The sequence below is a fragment of the Solanum pennellii genome, chromosome 3 (genome assembly GCF_001406875.1).
Source record: "Solanum pennellii chromosome 3, SPENNV200".
NCBI lineage: Eukaryota > Viridiplantae > Streptophyta > Magnoliopsida > Solanales > Solanaceae > Solanum > Solanum pennellii.
This window is the reverse complement of record NC_028639.1, coordinates 49,578,645-49,585,952: the sequence shown is the minus strand read 5'-3', so window position 1 is coordinate 49,585,952 and position 7,308 is coordinate 49,578,645.

Genomic DNA, 7,308 nt, shown 5'->3' with positions numbered 1-7,308 from the left:
TGAAAATGCTTCAATTTTCCTCGCGGGAGGAACTTGATACATTGACAACATCTTAACAGACGAGCATAAAATAATTTTGGCCATTTCATTTCTAAAATTCCAAATCACGAAAACTTCATGGACTATAGCACAAAAAAAAGGCTAAATTTGTGTTTACCTGCTTTAAGGCTCATTTGAACTTGAAGATGCACCTGTTTTCCTTGCGGGACGAACTGGATACATTGTCTACATCTTACCAGACGTCCATGAAAACTTTTGGCCATTTCATTTCAGAAATTCTTGATTACAAAAATTTCATAGACTATAGCAAACAAAAATCTATAAAATCTGTGTTTACCTGCTTTGGGGCTCGTTTGAACTTCAAGATGCTTCTGTTTTCCCTGTATGACGAACTGGATACATTGACTATGCCTTAACAAACGTCCATGAAAATCTTTGACCATTTAATTTTGGATCACAAAAATTCCAAAAATTGAAAAAATATGTGTTAACCTGCTTTTGGGATTGTTTAAACTTGAAGATGTGTCTGATTTCCCCATGGGACGAACTGGATACATTGCCAACGTGTTAAGGGACATCAATGAAAAAGAATTGGCCATTTCATTTTGGAAATTCTGGATCACAAAAATTCCATTGACTATAACACACGGAAATCGATAAAATTTGTGTTTACCTGGTTTGGGGCTCATTTGAAATTGAAGATGTGTTTGTTGTTCCCACGGGACAAACTAGATACATTATCAACGTCTTAACGACGTCCATGAAAAAAAATTTGGGCCATTTCGTTTTGGGATTTTTTATAACAGAAATTTCATGGACTATAACACACAAAAATCAGCAAAATCTGCTTTGGGCTCGTTTGAACTTTAAAATGAGATTATTTTCCTCGCGGTATGAATTAGATACATTAGTAACATCTTAACGGACGTCTATGAAAAATTTCAGCCATTTCATTTGGGAATTTCATATAACAAAAATTACATGGTTTATAGCACATTAAAATCGACAAAATATGTGTTTACCTGCTTTGGGCTCGTAAGAACTTCAAAATGCGCTTGTTTTCCCTTAGAGACAAACTAGATATATTGAGAACAGCTGAATGGACATCAATGAAAAATTTCGGTCATCATGTCTTGGAAATTCTAGATCACACAAATTTCATGAACAATAACACATGAAAATTGGCAAAATTTGTGTTTACCTGCTTTGGGACTCGTTTAAACTTGAAGATGCAACTTTTTTCCATGCGAGATGAACTAGATACATTGCAAACGTCTTAACAGACGCCAATGAAAAGTTTTGGCCATTTCATTTTGGGAATTCTGAATCACAAAAATTTCATGGACAATAGCAAACGAAAGTTGGTAAAATCTGTGTTTACCTCCTTTGCGGCACATTTCAACTTTAAAATTTTTCTATTTTTCCCACGGGATGAACTGAATACATTGTCAACACCTTAACATACGTTCATTACAAATTTCATCCATTCGTTTCAGCAATTCCGGATCACAAAAATTCCATGGACTATAATAGCACATGAAAATCGTTAAAATTTGTGTTTACCTGCTTTGGAGCTCATTTGAATATGAAAATGCATCCATTTTTCCTCGTGTAACAAACTGGATACATTGTCAACGTCTTAACATACATTCAAGAAAAATTTCAGCAATTTCGTTAGGTTTATTGTGGTTATGTCAAATTGGTTATGAAACCTTGTTTATTCATGTTGATGATAGTATATTTAAAATGTGAGTGTGAGACTTGATTCATGACCTTATAAGGTGGTAAAGTGTGTAGTTGTAATGACCCGCTAGGTCGTTTTGAGAACTAGGACTATTTTGACTCCTTTTGAAAATTTAAAGGGGTATTTTTAAACTATTCGAAGACTAAGAGTATTTAGTTGATAAAAAATTTATTAAATAATTAATATAGATAATAGGTTAGTGGAGTTTCACGGTTAATAAACTCTTGTTTAGAAAATTAAAGGGGTGGAGGCAGAAACTTACCGTAAGTGACGAATGAGAGGAGAAACAATAACCACTGCTAACGAAAACAAGGAACTTCTCATCCCTTTTCAATTCTACCAAAGGTATGTTGTCAGAGTAATTTGGTTTGTTGTTATTATTATATTATTACATGGATAGTTAATATCAAAGTGGGGAAAACAATTGGTATCTATTATGTTTTAAAAAAAAGGCAGTTTCTTTCTAAAAATTTTCTCGTTGTTTTGTATCAACCCAGGATGTATTTAATTCCATTAATGACCATCATTCTGATGGTGTACATTGATTTAAGGGTTGATTTTTTTTTATCTTATTTTATCATTTTATTTCTTGTTATTATTATTCTAATTGATGGGAAAAAAAACAAAGGGATTTGGAATTGAAAATTTTGGATGGCAGCACGTTATGGAGTTCTAGGTTATTATATTGGCAGGAGAAAAAAGTGGTTGTCAATCATTGGGCAATCATTGACATAATGGTTATAGTTTAATTTTTAGGAAAAATCGTAACATTTTAGACCGACAGTGTCTTGCGTGGTGTTGTTAAATGGTGGAGTTGATTCGTAGTTTATTTCTTTATCAAATAAAGGTACTAGTTTTGATAGATTGAGATAGATAATTAATTATTAGATGTATAATATATGATCTAACATTGAATTTTAGGGTATTTAAGAAAATAAGGTTAAATTCTTGGCTTGAAATTTGACAAATTGGCATATAAATTATACCAAGATTTGGGATTTGATTAGAGATATGAGTGAGTTTTGAGGTTTATGATGTACCTATAATAATTTGAATGTCCACAAACTCGCTCACCTACGAATATTGCTTCATTGGTACATCGTGAGCATTCCGAAACTTTGCGAAAAGGGAAGGAACTATCTTGAAGATTCGTGGCACGAGGTTCGGCTCTTAAGGTATGTTAAGACTTTTAGACTTGTTGAAGGACGTTTTCCTAATTAAAGATAAAAAAAATGAAATAGACAAAGGGGTAAGGGCGAAAGATGGGGGTCTCGTGTCAATTGTGTGACGGGCATTGGTACGAGTACCGGTGTTATAAAAAGGAAATTTACTACTATAGAATGTGGATTGTAATTTGAGAATGCCAAAGCATATGGGCATTAGGTGATATATTATTGACTTGAAATCCTTGTGTGATTGTGTTTTCTTTATTACACCCGTATAGTTGTGATAATCGAGGTGGTTATGTAGTATGTTGATATTTGACTGATTCAGGTGCATCATCATCCCCTTTATTGATATAATATTGTGTACATGCATTGACATGAGATTGAGTATAAGTTGGGCACGTGGAGATCGTCCGTGCTGGGGATGGTGAGATGTTAAGATTGTAATTTGGGNGGTACACGTGGTTTCGTACTCATACTACACTTGTTGCACTCCTTGTGGTGCAGATTCAATTCCGAGTAGGAGCACATCTCGTGGAGCAAATTGAGTCCGAGCGTGAAGTTCTTGGAGTTGTGGTGAGCTGCTTGGCTGTTCTGTGGCCCACACCTCCCTCTATCTTTTATTTATTCTGTTATTAGTATTCAGACAGGATATCCCTTATGTTAGATTTGTCATTTAGTTTCAGACTTGCATCGGATTTTAGAAGCTCTTGTACTTACGACACCAATTCTTGGGTAATATTTTTTTTAGTTTTCCGCATTCGTACTTATAAGAAACTCAATGTTGGAGATTCTTGCTAAGAGTTAGTCTTTTTACTCATTTGTTGGTTTAGTTGGGTTAATATGTTGGGTTGGCTTACCTATTGGTTGGGAACATACCATCACGACTTGCAAATTTGGGTCGTGACAAAATTGGTATCAGAGCCCTAGGTTCATCGGTCTCAAGAGTACAAGAGCAATATCCAGTAGAGTCTTGCGGATCGGTATGAAGACGTCCATACCTATCTTCGAGAGGCTATGGGACATTTAGGAAATATTCTGTTCTTTTATTCATTATCGTGCACACTTGACCTTGTAGAAATTCTAATCTTGATATCTCATTCTCTCTCAGATGGCGAGGAATCGTACATCGGCAAGTGGTGGTCGGGATCCTATTCCTGCGCCTGCTTCTGGGAACACTATCCGAGGTAGAGGTAGGGGACGAGCTCGAGGTCGGGGTAGGGGCCGTATTGCAGCACCTGTGGATGGTCAAGTACCAGTAGCTACCCAGGGTCGTGATAGGACCGTACCTCCTGATGCAGAGGTTATTCATGGGATGTGCAAGATCGTGTCGAGGGGGATGGGCCAGCTCAGGCTCCACCTAGTACTATTGTCCCCCTAGTGCTTCAAGATACCTTGGCTCGTATGTTAGGAATCCTAGAGGGGATGGCCCAGGCAGGAGCTTTGCCTGTCACTTCTGATGGCTCACAGACCCGTGTTAGAGGTCAAACTCCAGATCCGATAGTTGCTCCAGATTCTCAAACTCCCAGGACTCATCCAGCTGCCGCTGTAGCTCCTCGTTTGGATACTATGGAGTTTCCAGATATGACATCACATTTGGTGAATAGGCCTTCTATGACTATTGATAAGCAAAAGATGTTTGGGAGGTTCAGACTAATGAATCCTCCTACTTATACTGGTGACTTAGCTGAGGATGCATATGAATTTATAGTTAGTTTTCATGAGAGGTTGCATAATCTTGGATTAGTGGAGTCTCATGGAGTTGACTACACAGCGTTTCAGATGACTGGCTCTGCTAAGCAGTGGTGGAGGGATTATATTAGTAGTAGGCCAGCTGGATGTTGGGAAAGACAAGGCACTAACAAAGAATGCCAGACAGGATAACAGCGGAAGATACCCAAGTCTATACTTTCCCTTCTCGATTTGAACCAAGAGAAGACAAACAACCACAAGCAATATGATAGTAAGGCAGCAAGTAATTCAACCAAACAAATATAACAAGGCAATAATAAACCAATCACACAAGACACCAAGATTTACGTGGAAAACCCTTCGGTGTGAAGAGTAAAAAACCACGGGACCAAAAGCTCCACTATAATCACCAAGAGTTACAATATTGTTCTCCAAAATTGTCCACAAAACAAGTGCCAAACAACGAGCAACAACAAAATAAGATTGCACCAAATCTAGAGAATTAAAGGAGCAAAATCACCAATTTCGCAGCTACTGTTCACGACAGCAAAACTGAAGCTGCAGGCCACCAAATCAAACTCTGTCAGTTCCTAATCAAATATTGAGATGAATATAATATGTTGTCCAAAAATCAGCTCAATCGGACAAGAAACGAAGCGGCAATCGCAATTTGAAGTTGGCTGTTAGGGCTGAATTTTGACTGCGAAAACTGCTCTCTTTCTCTCTTTTTGGCTGCTGAAAAAACTCTCTGTGTATATGAAAATAAGACCTAAATAGGCTTATATTTGCCTCATAAGAATGGGCCTATGGGAAAAAATGGGTTGGTCCAAATTGGGCTTTTATTCATCCACATAGGAAGGGAAAGAGGCCCATAACCCAACAATTCTCCCCCTCACGACTATGTGGAGGAGACCGCCATCCCGGCGACCATGCAACAATCTTCAAACTTCCCTCTTGGCAAATCTTTAGTCATCATATCGGAACCATTGTCATTTGTATGAATCTTTTCGAGCTCAAGCAACTTAGAATCAAACACATCTCGAATCCAATGGTATCTCACATCAATGTGTTTAGACCGACCATGGAACGTAGAATTCTTGCCAAGATGTATAGCACTTTGACTGTCACAATAAAGCACATACCTCTCTTGAGCACAACCAAGTTCCCCCAAGAATCTCTTCATCCAAAGCAATTCTTTACAAGCTTCAACGACAGCAATAAGCTCAGCATCTGTAGTAGATAGAGCAACAAATTTTTGCAACCTAGATTGCCAAGACACAGCTCCCCCTGCCAAAGTAACCAAGTACCCTGAAGTAGACTTGCGAGTATCAACATCACCAGCCATGTCTGAATCAGTATAACGACAAAGAATAGGCTTCCCAGTACCAAAACACAAACTCAGACTAGAAGTGCCACAGAGATATCTCATAACCCACTTCACAGCATTCCAATGTTCTCTTCCCGGATTAGAAAGAAAACGGCTAACAACTCCAACAGCGTGAGCAATATCCGATCTTGTACAAACCATCGCATACATCAAACTACCAACAGCTGAAGCATAAGGAACTTTCTTCATATCTTCCTTCTCATCATCACTAGAAGGACATTGTTTCGTGCTCAATTTGAAGTGCATAGCTAAAGGTGTACTGACAACCTTAGCTTTGTCCATGCTGAATCTGCGAAGTACTTTCTGAATGTACTTCTCTTGTGATAATACCAATTTCTTGGCCTTTCTATCACGGACAATCTGCATGCCAAGAATCTGCCTTGCTGGTCCTAAGTCTTTCATAGCAAAAGACTTACTCAACTCTTGCTTCAACTTCTGAATCCTGCAAGTATTATGACCAACAACAAGCATGTCATTAACATAAAGCAACACAATAATAAAGTCACCATCAGAGAACTTTTGCACAAAAACACAATGGTCTGAAGAAGTCTTCTTGAAGCCCTGCTGACTCATAAAATAACCAAACTTCCTGTACCACTGCCTGGGAGCTTGTTTCAAACCATACAAGCTCTTCTTCAATTTGCAAACATAATTCTCTTTACCCTTGACTTCAAAACCTTCCGGTTGCTCCATATAAATTTCTTCATCTAAGTCACCATGGAGGAAAACAGTTTTAACATCCATTTGCTCAACCTCTAAATCTAGACTTGCAGCCAAGCCTAGAACCACACGAATGGATGACATCTTCACAACTGGAGAGAATATCTCATCAAAATCAACTCCCTTTTTCTGATTAAATCCGTTGACAACTAATCTAGCTTTGTACCGTGGAACTGGATTACCATCTTCATGTTTCACCCGAAAAACCCACCTGTTTTTCAAAGCTTTTCTGTCTTTAGGTAACTTAACCAAATCAAAGGTATGATTATCATGCAAGGATTTAATCTCATCTTTCATAGCATCAAACCACCTTTCTTTTTCTTCACTTTCCATGGCCTCATTAAGACTCTCAGGTTCTCCCCCGTTAGTCAAGAGTACATACTCATTGGGAGAATAACGAGATGAAGGAATTCTCTCTCTACTAGATCGTCTGAGAGAACTCTCTGGAGCATCTATAATTGGTTGTTGGACAACCACATCATCTTGCAGTGGAGCATCAACAACATCATGCCGGTCAGTCTGAACATGATCACCATCTTCATTATCAACATGATTTTCATCATTATGAAGATTTTCTTCCGGTGCAATAGTCAAAGGAA